Here is a 27,895-nt window from a genome sequence, read left to right as displayed (position 1 = left end):
TATAAAAAAAATTCCATGTAATAATAATATATATATCTCTTATATATATTATTATTATTATTAAAAAAAATTTGACTTTCATTCTTTTGTTACATCCATCCCCAAACCAAAAAAATCACATGATCTTTCTCATAGACAAGCAGATCCTCTTGTGCGTTGCAAACCTCCCATTTTGAGTGATCATACTGATGCCTGAAGGCTTGTATGGATACTCGGGTGGCATTTGAAGCTTCTGCAGCGCCCGGCGCACTTGTTTGAGAACAAATTTCATGAACGGGTTGATCGACTGCGAAAATGATGTGAGATTTCTGAGACAGCGCGGAATAATTTCCAATTACCTCCAAAGTGACGGACAGATTGCGAGCATGTGGAACAGCATGGGTTCAGTTTCGCAGTGAAGCCTTAACTTTGTATGCAGTAGCGAGAACTTAATTCGAAATATGTCAATTATAATAAGGAATCGACCCTCTCTCAAGCCGCGGTGCTATCGCGACAATGTCTCCACCACCATATGATCCCGATGTTGATGCGTATGGCTTCATGGCCTTCCAGCACCTGCACGCCCTGCGTGCAATGTTCCATAGTCTTGGAACATATTGTTGATCAAATGTTCCACTTTCACTAATATCATTGCTGGTATGTCTGCTCCAACTTCTGCTGTATTGATTCTTTATTGCAGCTTTGCCTGAGATATCCAGGAAAATGATGGCATGGGACTCGCAGCAAGAGGATCATTTATCAACTTTCACAATTTTAATATCTGCAGTCTCCAGGTCAGGTTCAATGAATGCCTTATACATAGGATAAAATGTTTCTGATATTTGATGAATAATGTCCTCAGGTGCCTGGCTAGAACGATTGATATCCCTCAGAAACCTCTTGACAAGATCAAAGTGAACGCCTCCAGTCACAGAGACCTGGAGATCCAATAGCGAGCGTAACCTTTCACTCAAAGCATAGATACCCTCAATGAAAACAATCCTAGATGATGGAACATCGACATCTCTGTATCCAGTACGACGACTGAGCTTAAAATCATAAATGGGAACCTTCACAGCTTTTCCAGCTTTTAAATCATGAATGTTTTGGAGAAGAGTATCATAGTCTGTCAACTTGGGATCATCATAGTTTACATCGATGACTCGGCTGGCATCGTTATAATTATCGAGAGAAGAATGGGCAACAGCAATACGCCCATTTCATGCCGCTCATGGACTCAGATTCCATTTCATTCGCTGAGATAAGGCAAATGCTCAATCCATCCAAATCTTCCACAGTGCTGCCATCCTTTAAAGTTTGTTATATTATTAATATGTTAATATATTAATTATATTAATATATTGATATAATAATTTTAATTATAATTTGTTGTAAATATTTGTTAGTTATATTATTAATTAATGATTGTTATAAAAAGTATATTAATATATTAATATCTTTTATAATTGCATTATAAAAGATATTAATGTTGTTATTATAATTAATATATTGATATATTAATTTATTATTATATTTGCATTTTGTTGTGTGATTTGTTTTTTATTTTGTATATATTTTGATTGATTAGATTTGATATATTTAGTTAATATTTTATTTGTATTTATATATATATATATATATATATATATATATATATATGATTGTATTAATTATATTAATATATTATGATCATATATTATCTTTTATTATCATTTTACATACAAATATATATATATATATATATATATATATATATATATATATATATATATATAATTATAATAATAATAAAAAAAAAAACAAAATAAAAAAAAAATATTGTTGTTTAGAAGGATTGGCATGTGCAGGGGTACTGGCATAAAACAAAATTTTGGGAGCATGAAAATTGAGAGAATCAGGGGAATTACAAGAACAGGATGAAAAACTTTGGAGGCATGAAAATTGAGAAAATCATGAGAACATGATGAAAGAAAAAATAAAAAATAAAAAAAAACAAACAAACAAACAAACAAACACACTTTTCACAAAATTCACGCAGACTTGAAAATAAAGAATGGAACATTTGGAAGCATAATTTAAAAGAACATTTGGTGGATTATTTAAATGCTGACTAACTTGTTTAGAGTTGGAAAATTGATATTGTTGTATGCTATTATAACAATACTAATCTGCCTCCACATCCTAAAAGGTTTACACTACAATAATTGGAAGAAAAAATAGAAAAAGGCCTTTGTTACAGTTGTGATAACAAATAAACTAAAGGTCATAAGTGTGTTGAGTATAAATTGATTTACATAGATTGTGAAGAGGAGGAAGAAAAGGAACAAGAAACATCAAAAGAAGAGGATATACACCAAGAAAAAACCCCAGAGAAAGAAGAAATGAATCCCACCATATCTTGTAATGCATTGGCAGGAATTACCACTCCTCAAACTCTCAAGGTAGAAGGACATATCAAGAAGAAAATGGTAATAATGTTGATTGATTCGGGTAGTATCCATAATTTTATACATTGTAAGATAGACAAGAAATTGAATTGCTTCATATATCCAACACCAGAGTGTCAAGTGATGGTTGTAAATGGAGGAACCATAAATACCAAGCTATCCATGGGAGAATGTGTATTGAATATTCCAATGCTTTTCATGTCAATGGGTGGTGCTGATGTTGTACTAGGAGTCTAATGGTTACAATCTTTGGGTACGGTATCTTTTAATTTTCAAGTACTTTTCTTGAATTTTTTTTGGGAAGGAAAGGAAGTTGAATTAAGGGGTATCATAGGGAAACCAGGAAAGATAATCAACTCTAATGAAATGAAAAATCTTCTAAATAAATAATAACAGTGCATCATTGCACAATTATGTTCACTAGAGGTTCAAACATCGAAATCCTATATTTCTCTAGATCTCCAAAAAGTCTTGGACAATCATTCTAAGGTTCAAGTAGTGGAATATCACATCGAGCATCAACAACAAGTTCTCCAACTCTTAAAGGATAACCTCACTTTGTTGCAAAATCGAATGAAACAATAGGTAGATCAACATCACAACATAAAACGTTTTGATGTAGGTGACTAGGCTTTTTACGGCTACAACCATACAAACAAATGTCCCTCAAGCAAGCTAAGAAGGATAATAAATTATCACCAAAGTATTATTGTCCTTACAAGATGTTGCAAAATATTGGTACTATGGCATAAAAATTGGAGCTTCTTGCATCTTCCTAAGTACACATAGTGTCGGTCGGATAAGTCGTTCTTGCGGACAAGACCGACCTCCCTAGTATCTAATGATATCTAGTGACAAGCAAACCAAACAAATTCTATCTTTCTCTAAATATGCAATTTATAGATAAAGGCAAACAAGTGTTTTAGGCCTACCTTGGGTCCAGTGCAAGTTTGTGGAAGCCATGCTCCGTTGATCCAAATGAGCTCCCTTGTAAAGAATCTGCAAACACAAACAAGCACGCACATTAAATAGCACCTGAAAAGCCAATATAATAAAGCATATTTATCATGATGATCAAGGAATTCATGAAACAAATCAATAAGACAATTTGTTGAGAAAAATGAATCTGATTGTATTAACTTTAATCAAAGAAGAACTTTACAACTTTAGTGCCTTGATGTTGTACAAGCTCCTCCTAGGGTCCAGCAAGAATCTCCTCTACTTTGACAAGTTTCACTCTTTTCCCAATGAAGCCAAAAGGTATGTAATCTCTCCTCTCAAGCTTAACTAGGAAGTCTCAATTCCAACAGCATTTACCCTAAAAAATGTTCAGCTTCTAACCTCTCTAGCAACCAACCCAATGCCTTAATTTATAGTGCAATGGATGGAAGTTACTAGGTCCACCTTCAAAGGTATAAATCCCTCCTTCAAAGGGATAAGCTCCTCTCATCAAGGGACTAGCTCCTTTAGTTTTGGGATGCATGAACCACCTAGGAGCGAACCATCCACATCAAGATTTCTTCTAGAATCATCTAGAATTAACCACAAGTGATTTTTAAAGAATAAACTTGCACCTTTTTTACTTTCACACAGGTCCGCACCCACTCCTTTAGAGACAGTGCAGGCAGGTCCATAGGTAACATGACCATGGGGTGCGGGACTACAGGTAAGAGTAAGAGAAAGTGCGGAACTAGAGCTTTATTGATTTTTAAGGACTTTCTCTCATTTTCAAAGCTTGACATAAAGAGCTTGAGGTTTGAGACTTGCTAAGGAGGACAGTATGAATGATGATAGACCCATATTGACTGCAAATAGTCATGGTGACTATATTTTTTGTAATAGATTGCCCCCTAAAGTGCGAAGTTTGTAGTAGATTAGGATTTCATTTATCATCTAAGAAGAGTGAAGTACTTTATCATTTCGAGGATCATCTTGTGGAGAGCCCAGTTGGAACCTGTAAAAACATTCAATGCAATATATATATATATGAGATCATATCATCGTTGAGGTAGAAATTCCCATACTCAGATCAAAACTAACTAGAAAACTAACTACTGCTCTGCTATAGGAATGATCTTATAATACATCACAAGTATAGACACATGTAGACACAGTATGGACGCAGCCATCTGTTTATGAATAGTCCACTATATAATGAATACAAAATTCCTCGCAGCCTGGATGGTGGAAACTAGATCCAGGGTCTTGATTTCTACTTCCCGAAATAGTACGATTCTATCCATGTGAATGAATGTGTTGAATTCGAACATGGTAGAAACCACTTGATTACTAGTCAATGATGTAAATTGTTAACAAGTGTGAGAGAAACCACCAGTAATGTCAATGGCTCTCAAAGTACTCAGTACACTCCATGAGATGTGAATAAATGTTTTGATGTCGAACATGTCACAGAATCCTTTGATCGAAGGTCAATGATACAACCTATCGTTGAAGGCGAGAAACCTGCCATTGAGGCATGCAGATCCCAACGTACTGACGATTTCTAGATCATCTTTCTAGATAATGAGTTGAAGTCGATAGAAAGCGATCCGTCGTAGGCAAGCCCACAACACGAAATCACATATCAAGTTTGAAGAAATTTAGTTGCAAGGACTGACTCAGGGATGGTCAAGATGGATGACAGATATTTTGTAGATGAATGGTTTATTTGCACTGACCTCTTGAACACATAATGACACAGCAGATGGTTTGGTGACAATTGACCTAAAGTTAATACCCAGAAACCGGCTGAAGACTTTCAATATGGTTTGATCAACTGTTAGGCAAAGGATTTCCCAACCCAGGTGAATAAAAAGTGTCGTGTTCAAGAGTGGTTACAAAGTGTGAAAACAGGCTCATTTTTCTCTCTTTTCCCCCACCATTTCTGGCAAGTACCTCTTTAGTTTAAATTCAAATCCTAAGAAGGAGTGGTCCGTTCCTGTTTGTAATTGAACAGGTCCTTTACTGTTAAATTTTAACGAGTCCAGTATAGGAGAAACTCGGCGTTTTTCAATTTTAGAGAGTCTGAAAAAACTTAAGAAAACTCCATGGTTGTCCTTTTTCGTAAATTTGTGTCTCCCAAGCCTGAAAAAGTATAAAATAATACTTGAGAGAACCGCTTAACCATTACGATCAAGGAGTACTTTTCATAATTAGTGGTCCTGATCCGAAAAAATAAAAAAGTGATCAAGGACACATCATTTTATTACCAGTATCGAACTTGAAACGACAAAAGTCCGGTAATCTTTTCATGTTTTTACGGTTAGAAAAGAGCTGTAAGTGGACTGTCTTTTTAGTTCCGTTTTAACGAGCTTAAAAAGAAATACTCGGAAATCTTTTCATATTTTAGGAGTCAAAAAAGAGCTTAAAGGTGACTCCAATGTTTTTTGTCGAAAATGACCAATTTTTCCAGAAAAATCCGTTATCCTTCACAAAAACTCAAACATTACTCATACCTATTTCAAATAGATAAAAATTCTTCAAAAGTTACCTCTTTAAAGTGAAAAATAAACAAATTAAAAACTCATTTATTCAAAAAATATTATAAAAAGGGTTTTTGTAAATTCATTTTTACTGTTTGACTTCAGAGTGAGAAAAGAGAGCTTTTGGTCAAAAACTTCCTGTGAATATTGCGGAAAATCCATCCGTTGGAATCGAACACTGTCTCCTCCAAGTAATCCACAGCATCTTACTATTTCATTTCATCTGTTTGAAAATTATTTTTAGGGCTTTATTTTGTTTTTTAGGAAATTTCTAGGTTAAAAACCCGCGCACGGGGGTCCGCAGGCATAGCATAGGAAACCTGCGGACCCCGACTTTTTTGTAAAAGGAAAAGAGTCAGGGGTATGCACCTGCTGTGAAGGCAGAGTGCGGACCTACGCATTGTCTCTAATAGAGAGGGTGCGGTCCCCACAACAAAGGTTTTTAAACCTAAATTTTTCAAATTCCAACCAAAAATTTTGATTTTAAATATTCTAATCCGCCTTTCTACTGAATGTAGGGTATACATCATGCTTGATTGGCGGGAACAGGAGCACGAGGATGTGGATCTATCCGCGATTAATCATCAACCTTCGATTGATGCATTGAAGGCATGCTGTTTATACAAATTCTGGGCCATACCTGGCATGAGGGCCCAGGTGGACTTTTTGCAATGGCTGGTAGACAGATGGAATATACAGGACCAATGCTTCTTTATTGGTGGCCACCAGCTCGAAATGGAGCCGAAAGACATTTACTTTTTGACTGGTTTGCCTAAGAGAGGTGAACATTTGACTCTATTCGAGACTAGGCCAGGTGGCCAGTTTGTCGATAGCCTCTGGCTAGAGTTTTGTAATGACCAAACTAGAGACAAAGGGATAGATATCAAAACCATATCCCATCCTGAGCTAAAAGTGATTGCGTTTACTATTACCAGGCTCTGCAGAAGTCCAGCGCTACATATAGCCACTGGATCCCAAATGCGCATGGCAGTAGACTGCTTTCGAGGCACCATCTTCAACTGGTGTGAGGCTGTGTTGGCTAATATAAAATGCCAACTGACTAGAGCAAAGAACGGACAACTGAAGACCTTTGGATATGGTGCTTTTGTTGTGAGCTTTGGTCTGGAGAGGGTCCCAATGTTGGTCCCATAGCATCTTACCGTTGGATCTGGAATTCCCCGAGAGCCCAAACTGATGCATTGGGTTGCAGTTATGGCCCATCATCCTAAGTAGGGAACAGAAGTCGTTCGATTTAATCTTGAGTATTTTCATTGGTTGGAGAACCAAGTATTTGCCATTAAGGATTTCCCTTATGCTGGGGTAGATTATCGTGGTGACCCAGACATGGCTCTTCCACCAGGAGAGCAATGGGATGACTCAGGTAAAATCATTTTCAACATTTCCTGATTTATTTATTTTTTTGTTTTTATCTCGTCCCAAAATTGATAGTAAAAGTTTCAAATGCAGATGTAGGTCCATGGCGACTAGCCACTCTCCGACCCTATGAAAGGAAACAGCCAGCTGCAGCAGCACCAGCCCCACAGGATGAATCTACAGAGACCTTGGCCGAATTGGAGAGTCATCTAGAGCGTTTGACAGCAGACATTCCAGAGACCAGCATAGATGGTATTCCTCTTAGGCTACAACGCTATGTGATTGGGGTCCCAGGACCTTTCAGGAGGTTCCTTTGTAGGGTGGCCCGTACAGTGGTTTCTTATCGTGATCATCACCAGTGATAGGATGATCGCCTGTTGTAGACTCATATGACATTTTTTTTCTTTTTGTACTATCATTTTTGCCGATCATAAGGTGTTTTTCAACCTATGATCGAAGATGATGTATATTTGACACACTTCTATGCTATACTATATCACTATTACCGGCTTAACTTGTAAAACATGTTATGGAATGTTTTTAAATTTACTTGTATGATTATTGCAAATGTCTACTTAACATTCGAGAAGCAATTGCATCTGCTAATGTATTTGAATATCTTGGAATATGTTGATATTCAATATAGTCAAATTCACGTTCCAAGAGACGAACTCTAAAAAACAATCTCAATAACACTGGATTTCTAATGGCATATACTCTATTAAGCTGTAATACAATGAGTTCAGAATCTAACCTCACTATCAAACTCCGAATCCCAAATGAGATAGATTTAGATAGTAATTCAATCACTGCACTATGCTCGGCAATGTTGTTCATTGTTTGACCAGGCTTACCCCATGCATAGATACCAACTCGTCAGAGGGCGAATAGATAACCCAAGCTGTGGAAGAAATGTTCTGTGTATTACGACAAGCACCATCAGCAAAACCAATGTATGTTTGGAGAGGTGTCGACATCTGCAATATCAAGAGTAAAATCAAGATAAGCAGGAATAATGACAAAAAACACTCTCTAAGCTAAGCACACTTTTTAATCTAAAACACACCAGCTAGAAAGAAAACTAACCTAACTAAAAATATCCACACCCAGATTTAAGCATAATACCTCTTCAGGTAAAGACCATTTCTGGGTTTACCTAAAGAGACCCCGTCAAAGTCTACCAATTCATAGGCCCCTTTTGCCAGCTTTCGCTTAACAACATAAGGACCATGCCACATGGGTACGAATTTTCCTGCACCTAATTTATCATTTGCTTGATCGTACAATAAGACTAGGTCTCCTTCCAAAAAATTATGAGGGCTAACATTTTGATCATACTGAGCTTTAATATGTTTGGCATGAGTTTCGATTGCTAATGTAGCATCACGTCGACTCTCATCTAGCTGAGCCAAGTACAACAAACGTTTTTCCTCTTCGGAAGTGGCTGGAAGTAATTCGATGGCCATTTGCAATGACGGGATTTTGCATTCAATGGGTAACACATCTTCCAGACCATAAACTAGTTGGAAAGGAGTGAAACCAGTTGACGTTTTTACTGAGGTTCGATACGCCCAAAGCACTGAAAATAGCATGTTATGCCAATTCGACCTATGAATCCCAATGATTCGTCGGATCATAATGACTAGAACTTTGTTGATGGCTTCAACCAGACCATTAGCCTGTGGATAATATGGAGTTGAACTATCGTGACACAAGCCAAGTTGGTCTGTAAGTTCAGTCATCATAATATTTCGAAAATGATGCCCATGATCAGTGATAATCACTTGTGGAACACCAAACCTAGCAATTATATGATTGAACATGAAAATCCCAGCAGTTTTACCGTCTGCCTCAAATGTAGGCATCACCTTGGCCCACTTGGTAAAATAATCTACCGCAAGGATGATATACGCATGCCCCAAAAGGACCAATGGCAATTATAGGGTGGAGAGGATCAGGTGGAGCGCGCATCTTTCGATCAAAAATTTAGCATTTGTGGCATTTTTGGACCACGTTAATACAATCTTTAAACAAATATGGCCAGAAATAGCCAGCCGCAATATCTTTTGGGTTGTGGCAAACCCAGACATATGACCGCCACACGCTCCAGAGTGACAGTCATTTAGAACCCTTTCAGCTTCCTCATGAGTTAAACAACGTCAGAAAATAGAGTCTGCCCCATGACGATAAAGTGTATCTCCAATGATATTGAATTGTTGGGACTAGAATCGTATTTTTCGATGTTCTGATCTTGAAATTTCTGGCCGAAAGGATTGGGTCTGGAGATAAACGATGATATCTCCATACCATGGATCTAAAGTGCTGATTAGAAACAAGGATTCGTCCACAATGGGCTCCTCCGCCACAATTTCCGTGTCAGCACGCGGGAAGTCACACATCAACTCCGCAAAAACTAAAGATTTCTTTGACTTAGACTTTTCAATTCCAACTCGAACTCCTGCAGGATCACAATCAATTTGGAGTACTTTCCCGCTAGCAATTGTTTGGTCAAAATATAGATCATAGCGTTGCAATCAGAAATTACTATAGTTTTGCGTAGTAAAATGTAATGACGAAAACGTTGGATAGCTTGAACAGCTACCAATGCCAATTTCTCCACATGTGAATATTTTAGCTCAGTTGGATTTAAAGTTCGACTAAGGTAGTATATCACATGTTCACTACCGAATTCATCTTCTTCAGTGGGGTCACCATTTTGTTGGCCAGATAAGTCGTTCTTGCAGACAAGACCGACCTCCCTAGTATCTAATGATATCTAGCGACAAGCAAACCAAACAAATTTTATCTTTCTCTAAACATGCAATTTATAGATAAAGTCAAACAAGTGTTTTAGGCCTACCTTGGGTCTAGTGCAAGTTTGTAGAAGCCACACTCCATTGATCCAAATGAGCTCCCTCGTAAAGAATATGTAAACACAAACAAGCACACACATTAAATATCACCTGAAAAGCCAATATAATAAATCATATATATCATGATGATCAAGGAATTCATGAAACAAATCACATAAGACAATTTGTTGAGAAAAATGAATCTGATTGTATTAACTTTAATTAAAGAAGAACTTTACAACCTTAGTGCCTTGATGTTGTACAAGCTCCTCCCACGGTCCAGCAAGAATCTCCTCTACTTTGACAAGTTTCACTCTCTTCCCAATGAAGCCAAAAGGTATGTAATCTCTCCTCTCAAGCTTAACTAGGAAGTCTCAATTCCAACAGCATTTACCCTAAAAAATGTTCAGCTTCTAACCTCTCTAGCAACTAGCCCAATGCCTTAATTTATAGTGCAATGGAGGGAAGTTACTAGGTCCACCTTCAAAGGGATAAAGCCCTCCTTCAAAGGGATAAGCTCCTCTCATCAAGGGATTAGCTCCTTTAGTTTTGGGATGCATGAACCACCTAGGAGCGAACCATCCACGTCAATATTTCTTCTAGAATCATCTAGAATTAACCACAAGTGAGTTTTTAAGAATAAACTTGCGCCTTTTTGACTTTCATAGGGGTCCGCACCCACTCCTTTAGAGATAGAGTGGGTAGTGGAACCAGAGCTTTATTGATTTTTAAGGAATTTCTCTCATTTTCAAAGCTTGACATGAAGAGCTTGAGGTTTGAGACTTGCTAAGGAGGACAATATGAATGATGATAGACCCATACTGACTGCAAATAGTCATGGTGACAATATTTTGTGTAACACACAGTTTTCCATGTTTCATGCCTAAAGAAGGTTATAAGTGACAAGCTCCCAGTTCAAATAATATTGCCAGAACTTGTTGAGGAAGGAAAAAACATATTGGAACCTAAATCAGTCACGAAAACAAGAACTCAGTAGCTACAAAATTGATCAATTTCAAAGTATCTCATCAAGTGGAGAAACTTACCTGCTAAAGATTCCACATGGGAGGATGAGAATTTTATACAGAAGCATCCATAACTACTCAAGCGTTTAGGAAAACAACTTTTTTAAGGGGAGGGGAATGATTGGTCGCTATAATACTAGTGTATTCCCTCATTGTTATTTTCGGTGTAGCCCCCTTATTATTATTGTTGTGCCCATTTAGTCCCCATATTGTTATTATTGTGCCCCATAAAAGCCCATTATTGTTATTGTTGACCCCTTACATTATTATTGTTATGTCTGCTTTGATTATATTGTGACCCCTTAGACTCCTATATATAGAAAGGACATTTTGTCATTTGAATCATCCAATAATTGTTCATTTTTGTAATGTAAAGGAGGTTTCCCCCTCGAAGAGGCTAATTTTGAAGTTGTTGATCTATCTCTTCTTCTATTTTGTGAGTTGACTGCATAACACTATCATCCAAATTGCCTACAAAATCACTATATGTATATCCAATCAAATCCTTCTTCTCTATGATTGCATACATTATACCACAATCTGTAGCTCCTTGATCCAAACTTCACTAGGAACACAAGAAATTACATATATAACCATAAATATAGAAATGCAGCATAAATAAAACTTCATTTCATTAATATTAGAATACTCAAATATGCTTACAAATAGAATGGAAATAAACTAGCTCGGGCGATGGTAGTTTATCTTTGAGAAGAGATGTGGTAGCTACATGCTTCTGAACTATGTTAAAATGAGGCTCAAAGGCATATTTATTATTGATAAATAATGGAAAACCCTAAACATACAAAAACATAACCCTAGGAGATGAAGCACCAAAAATCGTGGGCCCTGTTTGGGTAAATTGGTACATCAATTTCCTTGGGTTGTAACTTTGGCATACAATCTTTGTTTGGCTATCATAATACCTCGTTTCGAAGATCTCAAAAAGGAATCTAAAAATAATTTGGTTATTCTAATTGGGAAATTTTTGGTCTCTCTTTTTCTCTAAAAATGCCGTTTAGGGCCTCAAGATGGCTCTGGAAGATTAGGACCCGAAAAATGCCAAAAGTAGTAAACTATGCTACAATTAAGGAAACTGAAAATATGAAAGAGGAAATTCTATGCGTCCAAGTGGAAGAGGAGGATGTCCAACAATATCCACCTAGATTAGTCCTCTTGCCCTTTGGAAGCAATGGTCCCCATTTCTTTGAGTACCTCCGTGAGATGGGGAAACTTCTATTGAACTTGGTCCCTAGTGAGCCTCTTGCCTTGGTACAGGAGTTGGCTAGCTTTGACAACCTGATATAGTTGGATCTTTTGTTTTCTAGTGTTCTTGATATATGTGTCCATGATCTGATCAGTTGTCGCCTGTTCCATGCAGTGTGGGTTTAGCTCTTTTGGTGTGAGTTGTTCTGCAACATCGGATGTGTCCAACAATGGTGGAAAGTATGACCGAAGGCAGTCTAAATTGAAACACTGGGTGTAGACCAAGGAACAATGGAATGCTAAGCTTGAAGGCATTGTCCCCTACAGCCTTGGTGATGGTGTATGCCCCATATTGGAGCCGATGAAACTTGCGATGGGGTCCAACGACATGCTTCTTCTGCAAATGTATCCAAACTTTGTTTCCCACCCAGAACTTGTGCAACACCTGATGTTGATCATGGTGTTGCTTGTACTTAGCATTGGCTTTGTCCAATATATGATGGACCTACTTATAGATGAGTTGAATGTGCTCAATGAAGATATTCACCTTGCTGACTTCGAATTGGACATGAGACGAATCAACCTGGGTAACTGAAAATGGTATGGCCACATCAATGGGACATAATGGCTAAATTCCCGGCCCTACTTCAAAGGGGTTGTTGGCCTTTGAGGTGTGGAGAGCTCTGTTGTAGCTATTCTAGATATAGGGGATGCTTTCATCCCATGTGTGTGGGTGCTTTGAGTTGTACATGCGCAAATTGTGTATAATCATCATGTTGACGACTTCTATTTGGCCATCAGTTTGGGGATGGAAAGCCATGGAATTAGTGAGTTTGGTATTTAGCATTGACCAAATATGTCAAAAATTAACTTAGTAATTTGTTGTCCTGATCATAGACAATGGACTTTTGGATCCCAAATTGTACCCACACTTGCTCAAAGAAGAGCTTAGGAGTGGCCTATGTTGTGACACTCTTCTTACGGAGCACCATACTAGTTATCTTACAGAATATGTCGATGATCACGAAAATTTAGTCATTGGTGTGCTTAGTAGAAGGAAGGCCCGACATGTAATCCATGGAGATGTATTCCCAAGGTCGATTAGGAGTAGGAAGAGGAGTATATAGGCCTTGCTTCTTGATGGTTGGTTTGGAAATGGCACAGGCAGTGTAGGATTTAATGTTCCTCCAAACATCGCGATGAAGGTTTGACCAATAAAAATATATAGGTAGTACTACCACTATTTTCTCTACTCTGAAATGTCCAACGACCTAACTGTAGTGCACCTCCAAAATCATCTTTGCACGCTCACTTGAAGAAACACACACGTGTCCCAGGTGGCATAAAAGTGCATCTTGGAGGTGAAAATTTGGAACTTTCTTACCTTCTAGGAGTGTTTGGTATGTGCTACTGAATTCTGGACTGCTCTCATAAAGATGTGGCCACCCCGATGTCTCATGCCCATAGGAGTCAAGAACAATGATCAGTGCATTGACTAGTGGTTGGCTGAGGCAGTCTGCAACATTATTGGTGCTACCCTTCTTGTACTTATTTTCAAATGGAATTGTTGAAGGATTTTGGACTATTTCTAATGGTGATCATTTTGCAACTTCCCTTGTGTCTGTATGAGCTATAGGGGTCAGTTTTTTGTTTTGATGACCATTTCCTTCCACAGAATGTACTGCTTCAATTGATGACAGACCTGCATAATGGAATACATTTCTTTGTTCTAAGTGGGATACTTTCGGACTGTGTCTTAAAGTGTCTCAATGTGGTAAGAAACTAGATGCCCCTATTGAGTAAGAACTGCACCAATAACATAGTCAGAGGTATCTATCTCAATCTCAAATGGTTGTTGCAGGTTTGGTAATGTGAGCACTGGTGCAGAGCAGAGGTGATGCTTGAACTCAACAAACACCTTTTGTTTGGTTTTAGAACAAAAAAACTTTGCTTTCGCTCTGCCCTTGGTGACTTGACTTAAAGGCCAAGTGATATGAGGGAACCCCAACACGAAGCTGTGGTAGAAATTGGCAAGTCCTAGAAAGTTGCGAAGCTTTATTAGAGTGGTTGGGGTTGGAAAATTCTGAATGAATTGTATCTTGGCTAGGTCCACATGCACACCGTACTCATCAATGATGTACCCAAAATATTGAAGCTAGGTCATGCCAAAAGTGCATTTCTCCCAATTGGCACACATCTTGTGTTGTCGCAGGGTTTAAAGGAGCTATCGAATATGGTGGAGGTGCTCTTCCCAACTCTGGCTGAATATCAAGATGTCATCTAAATCCACCACCACAACTACATAGGTGAAGGGTCACAAGATGTCTTCCATTAATCTCATGAATGTTGCGGGGGCATCCGTCAACGTGAAAGGAATGACCAACCATTCAAGAAGGCCCCTCCTTGGATTTGATGGTAGTCTCCATACATCGAATGGTTTGATAGGCGATAAACAGACTTCAAGTCAATATTGCTATAATATTTGACCCACTTGAGCTGGTCCAGAAGGTCATCAATCCGTGGGATTGGGTATCTATTTCGGACAATGATCTTGTTTAGCGCTTGATAGTCAATACAGAGTCATAGGTCTCGTCCTTCTTCTGTACCAATACAATCAAGTTCCCATAGGGTGATGAGCTTGTCTTGATGTGCCCTTTCTGCACCAACACATGAATTTTCCTCTTAATCTCATCGTTCTCCAAAATAGAGCATTGATAGATCAGTCCATTAGGTAGTGACGCGCCCGGGGTCAGATCGATGGAGTGCTTGACCTGAAAATTCAGAGGTACCCTTGTAGGTAGGGCAAAAATGTTCATATCCTCCTCCACGACCATTTCCATCTGTTGCTGTTGTGTGGAGGAGCCTTGTCTGCAAGTCATGGACACAACCTTGTTCTTTCCCTAAGGGAGAATCATAAGGAAAATAAATTTCCTAGTCTGGGAAATAATCTTACTACATTTCTTTACAGTGATCAAAGAGATTGTTATGAAACCAGCTCAAGAAAAGATAGAAAAGATAGATCAACGCCTTAGAATTCAGCCTCTTCGAGGGGGCAACCTCCTTTACATTACATAAATGAACAATTCTTGGATGATTCAAATGATAAAACCTCCTTTCTATATATAGGAGTCTAAGGAGTCACAGTATAACCCAACCGACCTAACAATAATAATATAAAGCCACAAAAATAACAATAGAGGGATTCTATGGGGCACAATAATAACAATATGGGGGCAATAGGGGCACAACAATATTAATAAGGGGTATAACTACAATAGTAATGGGGTAATCACTAGTATTATAGGGACCCAACGTGCCCCTCTCCTTCAAAAAAGTGTTGTCCTCAATGCTTGAGTAGTTCTAAATACTTTTGTATAAAATTCTCATCCTCCCATGTGGAATCCTCAGCAGATAAGTTCTTCCACTTGATAAGATACTCCGAAATTGATCGATTTTGTAGCTGTCAAGTTCTTGTTTCTGTGACTGCTTCCAGTTCCAATATAATTTTTCCTTCCTCGTCAAGTTCTGGCAATATTGTTTGAACTGGGAGCTTGTCGCCTATAACCTTCTTTAAACATGAAACATGGAAAACTGGGTGCAATCGAGAAGCTGCAGGAAGCTCCAATTTGTATGCCATAGTACCAATGTTTTGCAACACCTTGTACGGACCATAATACTTTGGTGATAATTTATTATCCTTCTTAGCTTGCTTGAGGGACATTTGCTTATATGGTTGTAGCTGTAGGAATACCCAATCACCTACATCAAAACTTCTTTCGCTGCGATGTTGATTTGCCTGTTATTTCATTCTATTCTGTGCCAACATGAGGTTATCCTTTAAGAGTTGGAGGACTTGTTGTTTATGTTCGATGTGATTTTCCACTGCCTGAACCTTAGAATTTTCTCTTAAATATGATGTGATGGATGGTGGTTGATACCCATAAAGTGCCATAAATGGGGTCATTTTTGTTGCTGTATGGAAGGAAGTGTTATACCACCATTCAGCCAGAGGCAACCATTTGACCCATTGTGTCTGTTTATCAGATACAAAGCAACAAAGATATCCTTCCAAGCATTTGTTTACTATCTCAGTTTGGCCATCAGATTGAGGATGATAAGATGAGCTATGAGCTAACTGAGTACCAAGACATGAAAATAATTCTATCCAAATATTTCCAGTGAAAATGGGATCTCTGTCACTTACAATAATATTTGGGTTTCCATGTAGCTTTTGAATTGTTTCCATAAATGCAGTAGAAACTGTACTGGCTTTAAATGGATCTGATAATGCACAAAAGTGTGCATACTTGGTAAGTCTGTCAACTACCACCATGATGACACTCTTTCCCCCAGACTTGGGTAAACCTGTGATAAAATCCATTGAAACCTCCTCCCAACGTTGGCTTGGAATGGATAAAGGTTGTAATAGACTCGGTGTCTTAATTGTTTCAACTTTTTTTTTTTGGCAAACCAAACATTCTGCCACAAACTTTTGAATATTTGATTTAAGGCCATCCCAAAAAAATTCCTTCTTAAACCTGTGGTAAGTTTTTAAAAATCCTAAGTGCCCTCCTAAGGGAGAAGTGTGCAATTCCATAAGAATATTTTGTTTTAGCTGGGAATTCTTACAGAGGTATAGGCAATCTTTGTACCATAATGAATCATTTTTCCAGCTAAATGTATCAGACGTACTGGAATCCTGTTGTAACTTTCGAATAAGTTCCCACACTTCTTCGTCATTCTTCTATTCCTCCCTTGCTTCATTTATCCAATCTGGTTGGATAATAGAAATGGTGCACAACAATGCTTCCACATCCTCATCCTTTCTTGAGAGTGCATCTGCTACCACATTTTGCTTCCCTTTTTTGTAGATGATTTCAAAGTCATAACCCAACATCTTTGTGACCCACTTTTGTTGCTCTTCAGAGGATAATCTTTGTTCTAAAAAGTATTTAAGGCTATCATGATTCGTTTTTACCTTGAAGTGTCTTCCCATTAGGTAGGGTCGCCATTTCTTAAGTGCATGGAGTATTGCCAACATTTCCTTCTCATAAATAGCTTTGTGTAAAAACTTTCCCTTGATTGGACAACTTTCAAAAGCAATGGGTCTTTCATCTTGCATTAGAACAACACCACTTCCATTTCCTAAAGCATCACATTTCACAATAAAGTTTTTTGTGAAGTCCGGTGTAGCTAAGACCGGTGCTTGGCACATTTCCTCTTTAAGATGTTCAAAGGCCTTTGTTGCTTCCAGAGTCCATGAAAATGCATCTTTCTTCAATAATGTTGTTAGAGGTGCTGATATTCTCCCATAATTCTTGAAAAACTTGTGATAATACCCTGTCAACCCGAGAAATCCTTGCAGATGCTTTATGGATGTGGGGATTTTCCATTCCTTAATGGCTTTAATTTTGCTAGGGTCTACCTTAACTCCTTCGTGAGATACAATATGACCCAGATATTCCACCTCCTGGACTCCATAGAAACATTTGGATATTTTTGCATATAATTGTTTCTCCTCTAACAGTTGTAACACCCTGTCAACATGTTCAACATGATCCTTCCAGGACTTGCTATAGATTAGTATATCATCAAAAAATACTAACACAAATTTTCTAAGGAATGGTTTGAAAATTGAGTTCATCAAACCTTGAAATGTTGAAGGTGCATTGGTAAGGCAAAAAGCCATGACCAAAAATTCATAATGACCCTCATGAGTTCTAAATGTTGTTTTCGGAATGTCTTCATTCTTCATTCTGATTTGATGATATCCTGATCGAAGATCCAACTTGGTGAAGTAAATTGATCCATTCAATTCATCCAGTAATTCATCAATGACAGGAATGGGAAACTTATCTTTAACAGTGAGCTTATTGAGCTCCCTATAATCTGGACACATGTGCCATGATCCATCCTTCTTGTGCACCAATACTACTGGAGCAGAGAAAGAACTTTGACTCGGTTGAATTATACCAGCCTCTCGCATTTCTGCAGCCATACGTTCAATTTCTCTCTTTTGGACATAGGGATATCTGTACGGCCTTATGTTTGGAGGAACACTTCCTGGAATTAGATGAATAGAAAAATGATTCAACCCAATGATTGTAGCCATTGGACTCCTAGTACAACATCAGCACCTCCCATTGGAATGGAAAGAATTGGGCTAATCAATACATATTCTCCCATGGATAGCTTGATATTATGGCACTTTCCAGAGAAATTTATTGTTCCTCCATTTGCAATCACCACTTGACACTCTGGTGTTGGATATAGGAAGCAATTCAATTCTTTTGCTACCTTACAATGAATAAAATTGTGGGTGCTTCCTGAATCAATCAACACTATTACCTTTTTCTTCTTGATTTGTCCTTATATCTTGATGGTTTGAGGAGTGGTAATTCCCGCCAATGCATTACAAGATATGGTCGGATTCATTTGTTCTTCATCTAGGCTTTGTTCCTGGGGTATATCCTCTTCTTTTGATCTTTCTTGCTCCTTTTCTTCTTCCTCTTCACAATCTATGTAGAATAATTTCTTCTCAGCACACTTATGACCTTTAGTGTATTTGCTATCACAACTGTAACAAAGCCCTTTCCTCTTTTTTCTTCCAGTTGTTGTGGTGTCAACCTTATAGGTTGTGGAAGACTAGGGGCAACAACACTTCCGTCTTTATAGTTGTGAGTGGTATGCTTCTTGGTTGCCATAATTTTGCTTTCCATTTTTCTTGCTAACCTGAATGCCTTCTCAATGTGCTCCATTATTGAACCGTTTTGTTTGAGACATATCAATTGGCTAAAAAAAGTGTTGCTTTTTGTATCCTCATAATGTGCTATCAATTCTTCCGTAAAAATTGCCCAAGTGATAAATTGTTTACGAGAGCAAAGCCATTGATACCATACAAACTGATTTGGTTCCAAATATAAAGTTGCCATACGTACCTTTTGTGTGTTTTGCACATTATTGAGATCGAAAAATTGCTCCATCTGTAATATCCATGTTGTGGGATCCTTGCCATCAAACTTCCTCATATCAATTTTTTGAATATGGTGGGTCTTTGATCCAACATTAGAGTCTATGGAATCATGATTAACATTTCTTTTGTTCTCATCATGAGTTTCCTTTAGTACCCTTTCACCATTAGTGACCATTTCTTGTAGAAACTTATTCATATTTATCTTCAATTCTTCCATCTTATCATCCATGCCATCAATTTTAGATCATGATTAACATTTCTTTTGTTCTCATCATGAGTTTCCTTTAGTACCCTTTCACCATTAGTGACCATTTCTTGTAGAAACTTATTCATATTTATCTTCAATTCTTCCATCTTATCATCCATGCCATCAATTTTAGCGTCCATTCCATTCATCTTAGCTTCCATCCATCTTAGCTTCTACACCTTTCTTTAAACAATCCATATTAGCTTCTACACCTTTCTTTAAACCATCCATCTTAGCTTCTACATCTTTCCTTAAACCATCCATCTTAGATTCTGTTGCTTTTTGTGCAAGTGACACTTGTTGCACTTGTTCTTGTAATTTTGATATATCATATAGCATTTCTTCCTCTTCTTCATGAGTCATGCTAGAGCTTTCAGGTTCCTTACTAGGTGTTTTCATTTTCTTTACTTGGGGCATCAGTTACTGATAATAATGCTCTACTATGCCCTTTGAATTCCTTCAAAATAAATTTTCAAAACAAGCTTAAGCAAAAATTTAAGAAAATCTACACACCTTTTTTCACTTTGTAGGAGCTCGATATTGCCTCTGATGTATCTCTGTACTTTCCAATCATCTAGTTCTGAATTTGTGACCTGCAGTATCACTCTGTGTCATCTTTCCAATGCCACAAGTCTGACCCAAATTGGATTCTCCAAGGAAGAGTTATGTGAAATCTCCCACAGTGACTTGATTATAGAGTAGTTCAGTAGAGCGAACTTGTACGACGTGCCACGAGTCACTGTTTTGACCTTTGGATCTAAGAAAAGCATACAAGAAACTACAGTCCATCCTCTTTCTGTACCTTCTTATGAAATTTCAATCCGATCCCCAGAGAGAAAATTATGACGATTTTCCCCAGGTCACCTGTTTGGAATGTAATTCAGGAGTCTGCAAAAATACCAACTTCCTCAGATCATATCTCTGCAAATATAGCACAAAAACCTCTGAAATTTGGACCCGAGGCTCCGTGCAATTTCTTCTCAAATGGGTTTTTTTTGCAACTTCTGAAACGTCGCAGAAACAAAGTTATAGTGAAAATGCCACGATGACATGTTTGGAGCAGCGAAACCCTAGAATCCAAAGCTCTGATACCAAATGTTATGAAACCAGCTCAGGAAAAGATAGAAAAGATAGATCAACGCCTTGTAATTCAGCCTCTTCGAGGGGGAAACCTCCTTTACATTACATAAATGAACAATTCTTGGATGATTCAAATGACAAAACCTTCTTTCTATATATAGGATTCTAAGGAGTCACAATATAACCCAACCGACCTAACAATCATAATATAAAGCCACAAAAATATCAATAAAGGGATTCTATGGGGCACAGTAATAACAATATTGGGGCAATAGGGGCACAACAATATTAATAATGGGTACAACTACAATAGTAATGGGGTAATCACTAGTATTATAGGGACCCAATAGAGATGGCAGTAGGCGGAGCTACCTTTGGTATCCTCTACAACTTATTTCCCAAAGTAATAATCATGGAGAAAGGTATGGACTCATACACAGCATGTCACTTCCACAAGTATGGTTGTACTAATAAAACATCACAAACTTCAAGAGGAACAACATCATATAGTACCTCATCCGTGAAGTGCTTGATAATGTAGGGAAGGCGTCACTGCTAGCTGATGTGGAGATCTTGTCCTTGGTGAAGCCACCCGATGGTGTACAACTGTGGATGTGTTGTTGTCGGTAAGTCTAGCCGCTTCACTACCTCTTCTGAAATGAGGTTCTTTTCGCTCCCGCTATCAACAATGAACTACAACGAAGAACCTTTCACCCACATTTGTGAGTGGAAGAGGTGTCCTCCCTCCTCTGGATCTTCAAACTCATTCTTATGGATTTTGGTGGTGGCCATGGTGGCACTGGGCTCCGCATCAATAAACTTCTTCCCTTTGTCATTCCCCTTGTTGGGTTCTGACATAGAGTTGGAACATGCATCTGATTCAGAAGCCTTCAGCTCGACCACCAGTGACCGCTTGGCTCGAAACTCACTTGTGTTGTGAGTGGAGCTTTTATGGTGTTAGCAAATTATATATTGCAGAGAAATGGAACACATAAAATATTGTAAAAATATAAAAATATAAAACACATAAAACAAGAGAGACACAGATATATGTGGTTCACCCAATTTGGGCTACATCCATGGAGAAACAACCAGTCCTTCCTTTTATATTATGCAGCGAAATGAAGAGATACAACTTACAACAGATCCACTGTAGTTCCCCCTCGCTCTCACACAATATCCTATATTTTTCTAGTTCAGAATACACATATACATAGTCGCAATACAATTCCCTCATATATAGTGAGGGGTTTCCTTCTAGGGAAAAACCCCTAAATTAAACATAACTTCTACTGTCAAATTTCTACCTAATGAACTACTCAAATTGACAATGAAATTACAACATTTTACAAGGAAATTTTACATCTATTTTTAGCTTCACAAGATCTCCCGCGAGGGGGCGCTCATAAAGAACACTGCCGCACCCCTTGGACCCCCCTTGTAGTGCAAATAACGTGCGGTGTTGCCACTACATTATGAAATGGGGTCCAATGTGGCGATACCTCTGAATAAGGAAGATAATCAGGCTCCACACCCAAAATATGGAACTCACACCATTTTCTCGTGTCCTTCTTTGTCTTCATGTTGTTGTTCTTTGCTTGCGGCTTCAACGGGTTATCCTGGGCCACCCTGCCTTAGATCTAGCCTTTTCTCAGTGGTTTCGGGGTGCCTTTTCCTTGATTTGAATTCATAGATCCAAACTCTTGTTTATTTTGTTTAAACTTCTGCTCAATCTTGACAGCGTATCGATATGTCTTATCGAGTGAGGATATGTCTAGGAATTCCATCTCTTTTTGGATGTGCTTTTGTAGATAGCTGTGGTACTTGAGTACCAAATTCAACTCATAATTCTTGATACCCAACTTAGTGCTAAGGGTATGGAAAATATTTGTGAACTCCGACACATCTTGGTCCCTTCCCTATCATAGCATGGTCCACTTTATGTATTTATCTTCATACCTCATGAAAATGTAATGTTGTTCCTTGATGGTGTCTTAGAAAGAATCCCACGTGGGTGCAGCTAAAAACAGTGAGGACTCCTCTCTTCCTCTTGTTCACAGTAGGTTTCCCACTAGTCCTTGACATGTGGGGCGGCTTTGAGTAGTGAAAAATTAATCTTTTCCTAATTGGAAAAGTCATGAACTGAAAAATATCCTTCCAATAGATTCAACCATTTATCTATGCCGTCTGCATCTATTTGGCCCTCAAATATGGGAATATCGAAGTTAACTTGTACATTAAAAGGATTGACACCTCCAGATGGCTACAGTATGAAGATGTGTCACCTATGGGTATCCATCGAAGGATCTGGTCAAAGTTATCCATCATCACGTTCCTCTATTGCTCGAGGGCTTCCTCGAGCAATATTTTGAAAGGATCTCTTGTCCCCTTGTCTTTATTTTCTTCCACGATGGGAGGTCATCAGAGTTTGCGATGCTGGTCTTGCAAAGGTTCAACCAGATCAAACCCTAACTCCTTATACCCTGACCTCCTTGGGGACATGAAAAGAAAAACAGAGAAAGAGCAGAGTGCTTTGATACCATTGATCTGAACTTAAACACAAATGCAAAAAATTACATATATAACCATAAATAAATAAATGCAATAGAAATAACACTTCATTTTATTAATATCAGAATATTGAAATATGCTTACAAACATAACGGAAATAAACTACCTCGGCCAATGGTAGCTTATCTCTGAGAAGAGACATGGTGGCCATATTTCTATGAACTATGTTACAATGAGGCTCCAAGGCCTATTTATTATTAAGAAACAATTGAAAACCCTAAACATCCAAAAACCTAATCCTAGGAGATGAAGCACCAAAAAATGTGGGCCCCATTTGAGTAAATTGGTACATCAATTTCTCGATGTCATAACTTTGGCATACGATCTCTGTTTGGCTATCATAATACCTCCCTTCAAATATCTCGACAAGAAGGCCAAAAGAAAATCAGCCAACTTGTTTGGGACTTTTTTAGTCTCTCCATTTTCCCTAAAAATGTCATTTAGGGCTTAAAAGTGACTCTGAAAGTTTAGGGCCCGAAAAACTGCTAAAACTAGTAAATTATGCTACAATTAAGGAAACTGAAAAACTGAAAGAGAAAATGTTGGGGGTCCAAGTGGAATATGAGGGTGGCCACCAATATCCACCTAGATCACTCCTGCTATGTATCTCAAAATTATTTTTCCTACTCTCTAATGTGAGTCTTTTGGAGTGTCCATAAATCTACAAATCAAACTAACTCCTTGCATAATATTTGATCTTGTAGTTGTGAGGCATATGAGGCTGCCAACCAATATTTTTATTAGAGTTGGATTGACATTTGATCCTTCATCATCCTTACTTAACTTGGTAACTGTTGCAACTAGTGTAGGGGCAGGTTTACAATTTTCCATCGTGAATATTTTTAGCAAATCTTTTGCATATTTATTTTGACAGATAAAAATTCCTCTATCAGATTGTACAACTTCTATGCCATGAAAATATTTGATAAGACCAAGATCTGTCATCTCAAAATATTTCTTCATGGCTACTTTAAATTCATCGAATTCAAGATTACCAGTAAAAATCATGTCATCCACATATAAGCAAGCAATCAAAATTTGTCCATACTAATTTACATTTGTGTACAAGCTAGGCTTAATGTTGCTTCTTAAAAATACATTCTTGATCATGTAACTGCCAATTATGTTACATCGGGCTCTCGTTCTTGCTTGAGTCCATAGAGTTCTTTCTTCGACTTATAAACTTTATCTTCTTGACCTTCAACTTCATAACCTGGAGGCTGCTGAACATAGATTTCTTCTTCTAGAATTCCATTCAAGAAGGCTGATTTCACATCCATATGATATAATTTCCACTTTTTTGAGTTGTTGTGGCTAAGAATTTTCTTACAATATATAATCTAGCTATCGGAGAAGATGATTCTCCAAATTTTATTCTCGGTTATCGTGAGAACCCTTTTGGTCCAAGTCTTGCTTTAAATCTGTCAATTTCTCCTTTCTCATTCAACTTTGTCTTGTACACCCATCTTACACCAATGAGATTTTTATGCTTTGGAAAATCAACCAAATCCCATATATCATTCATTTCAATATCTTCAATTTCTTCATCCATGGATTGCACCCAATTTTCATCTCTAATTGCTTCTTCAAATGATGAAGGTTGAAAAAAAAACAATGCAAAATTTGAACTAACATCCAAATCATCATAAATAACTTTTATACTTCTCATTTTTATCTTACCATTGCTCGATCATCAATTGATTGATTGTTCGGATAATTTTGATCTGTTGATCTTCTTGAAGATCCATGTTATTCAGAAAATCTTGGAGTATATGCTGGCGTGAATCTCTTTGGTGTCTATTCTTGTGATTCTTGTTGCTTTTTGTATGCTACATCATCTTCTTCCATCAATGGCACTCTTGCATTAATTGTCTTGTCTATACTCCAATTCCATGACTTTCTTTTTTGAGCACAACATCTTCGCTAATTATGGTCTTTTTGGTGATAGGTTATACAATTTGTAATATTTTAACTACTCACTATAACCAATAAATATTCATTTTTCACTTTTATCATCCAACTTACCTCTTAGATCCTCAGGCACATGTGCTTAAGCTACACATCCAAACACTCTAAGATGAGATACACTGCAAGACATACTTGACCATGCTTCTTCTAGTATTTTGTTCATCGTTCTCTTTGTATGAGATATTTTTATCACATGAAAAACACATGGAAATTCTTCTTCCCAATACACATTAGTCAAGTTTCTTCCAATCAACATGCTCCTTGCCATGTTCATAATTGTCATGTTCCTCCTCTCTACTACACCTCTCTGCTACACCATTATGTTGCAGTATGCATTTGGTTGTAAACTTCTCTCTGATTCCATGTTGTTTGTAGTAAAAATAGAATGCCTTCGAGTCATATTCTCCACCACAATCTAATTTCAATACCTTGATCTGAAGCTCACTTTAGTTCTCTGCTAAGGCTTTTAATTCTTTGTGCTTTACAAAAATTTCAGAATTCTGATTCAGGAAATAAACCCATGTATCTATGCTGAAATCCTTAATGAAAGTGAGGAGGTAACAACTTCCACCAATTGACTGTGTTCTCATAGGTCCACACAAGCCTGTATGAACAAGCTCTAGTGGTTTTTTTCTCTGTATACAACTACCTTTGGAAAACTCTCACAATGTTTCTTTCCAAAGATGAAACACTCACAGGTACTTGAAGGTTCCTTAATGGGAGGTAATCCTCTAAACACATGTTTTTGCTGCAACAATATTAAACCAGAGAAGTGCAAGTGTCCAAACCGAAAGTTCCATAACTAGGAATCATTAGAACATGAAATTGTAAAAGAACTGACCTTATCACTGTAATTCATGATTAGAGGAAAAAGCATGTTCCTTGTCATCTGCACCATTGCTATCAGATTATTACTTGGGGTATTTTCATATATATAGCACACTATTGTCCTTGAAAAATAACTATATATCTCTTCTGCATCAATTGACCAACACTTACCAAATTATTTTTGAGACCAGGGACATAATATACCTCTAATATTTTCTTGGACTCCCCTTGCTTGGTCATAATGTTGACCACTCCTTTTAGATCTACATCCAAAAAATATTCAAAGCTCAACTTTACCACTATCTTCACAGATTGATCCATGTTTGCAACCAAATTCTTTTTGCCTGTCATGTAGTTACTGCAACCACTATCTAATATCCACACATTGTCAGAAGGCTCATGCATGGTATGGTAAGATAGGAACATGGATTCAGTGTTCTCTGTAGTTACATTTGCTCTCTAATTTCCTTGATTAGCTAGCCTCTTCTTGCAATCATGGGTATAGTGACCAAAATTATTGCAATAATAACATCTCACCTTGGGTTTTTCAACTCTTGGATTTTTGTTGGAGCTTCTACTATTGCTTCCATTTTCATGTTCCTTCTCTTCTCTGCCATCTCTCTAAGCACCATGTCTTCTGCCTCGTCCTCTTCCTCGACCTTTGTCTCTTGAAATATAAACCCAACTTTCAAAAGCAGCTTCCAAGGTGGAATCCTTAATTTTGTCTATCCTTGCCTCATGGGATAGAAATGATCCCATCAACTCATCAACTGTTAGCATTTCCAAATCCTTGGCTTCTTCTATGGATGCTACGACAATGTCAAATTTGGTAGACAAATATTTGAGGACCTTCTCAACCAACTTTTGATCTTTTATGTCATCACCATAAATTTTTAACTATTTTACGATAGTCAAGACCTGATTCATCAATGAATCGATTTCATTTGTTTCCTTCATCTGCAAACTTTCAAAATCTCTTCTAGTATTCTTGAACAAATCCCACCTTTAATTATTATTTTTATTTAAAGTCCTAAAATAAATTTAATTTACCGTTTCAAAATATCTCACACGCTTAGAAATTATCACAAAGTACTTTTTTAAAGAGAGTGTCACTTATTTCAAACAAGGACCCCATGTGACATTTGAAACAATGACTTAAAAAAAATGCCCATGACTTTCGTTAATGGGCCTTTTAATTTTTTAATCCCTCATGGGGCTTGCGTACCCTCTGATACATGGTACCTACATAGGCGACATGAATATTGAAGAAAGTGTGAATTTCATGCCCAACTTGCACACTTTTAATTCCTTAACAATGCAACAATTTTGCAACGCATTTTTTTTGTAAATCATTAACCTTCTCCACTTGGACCTATCCTTATTGGCTTGATAGGATCCATGGATCTTGTGATCCTTACTCAACTTTGATACCGATTTGTTGGTAAGGCAGAGGAGGTAAGGCATAAAATAACATGAAATTTACACACACAATAACACGAGTTGCAACTCTTCAATTGATCACACAAACTTGAAGATTACAATGAAACTAGTGAGGGATATTTAACCTTTCTCAATTAGAGACTCACTTAAATTTACTTTGACATGTAACCACAAACTAAATTCAACTTTACCCAAAATAATAGTTTACTCAACTTGACTCAGTTAATTGACTCTCTAAATTTATCCAAATCTTCATACTAATTAGCTATCTTTAACAAGATTGTACGCACCCTTAGGGCAGAGTCTTGTCACCCAAAGATCAGTCGTGATCTTGCGTAGCGTCCTCTTACCTCTACACAGTTTCTTTCCACAATGTAGTTACTATGCTCTAGTGTTCTCATGGTTGGTGTGATCATGGTTGGA

At 37.6% G+C, this 27,895-nt stretch overlaps 1 pseudogene; it reads right to left on the bottom strand.

Annotated features, from left to right (window-relative positions):
- Positions 1-731: 731 nt before the first annotated feature.
- LOC149202072 (inorganic pyrophosphatase TTM2 pseudogene) lies at positions 732-26,664 on the bottom strand (annotated as a pseudogene).
- Positions 26,665-27,895: the final 1,231 nt, after the last annotated feature.

The sequence above is a fragment of the Pinus tabuliformis genome, chromosome 2_1, assembly GCF_031772625.1.
Source record: "Pinus tabuliformis cultivar Carrire ecotype Pingquan chromosome 2_1, CPIR1, whole genome shotgun sequence".
Lineage (NCBI taxonomy): Eukaryota > Viridiplantae > Streptophyta > Pinopsida > Pinales > Pinaceae > Pinus > Pinus tabuliformis.
The sequence above is the reverse complement of the archived record's forward strand: the minus strand, read 5'-3'. Positions and strand labels throughout refer to the sequence as shown.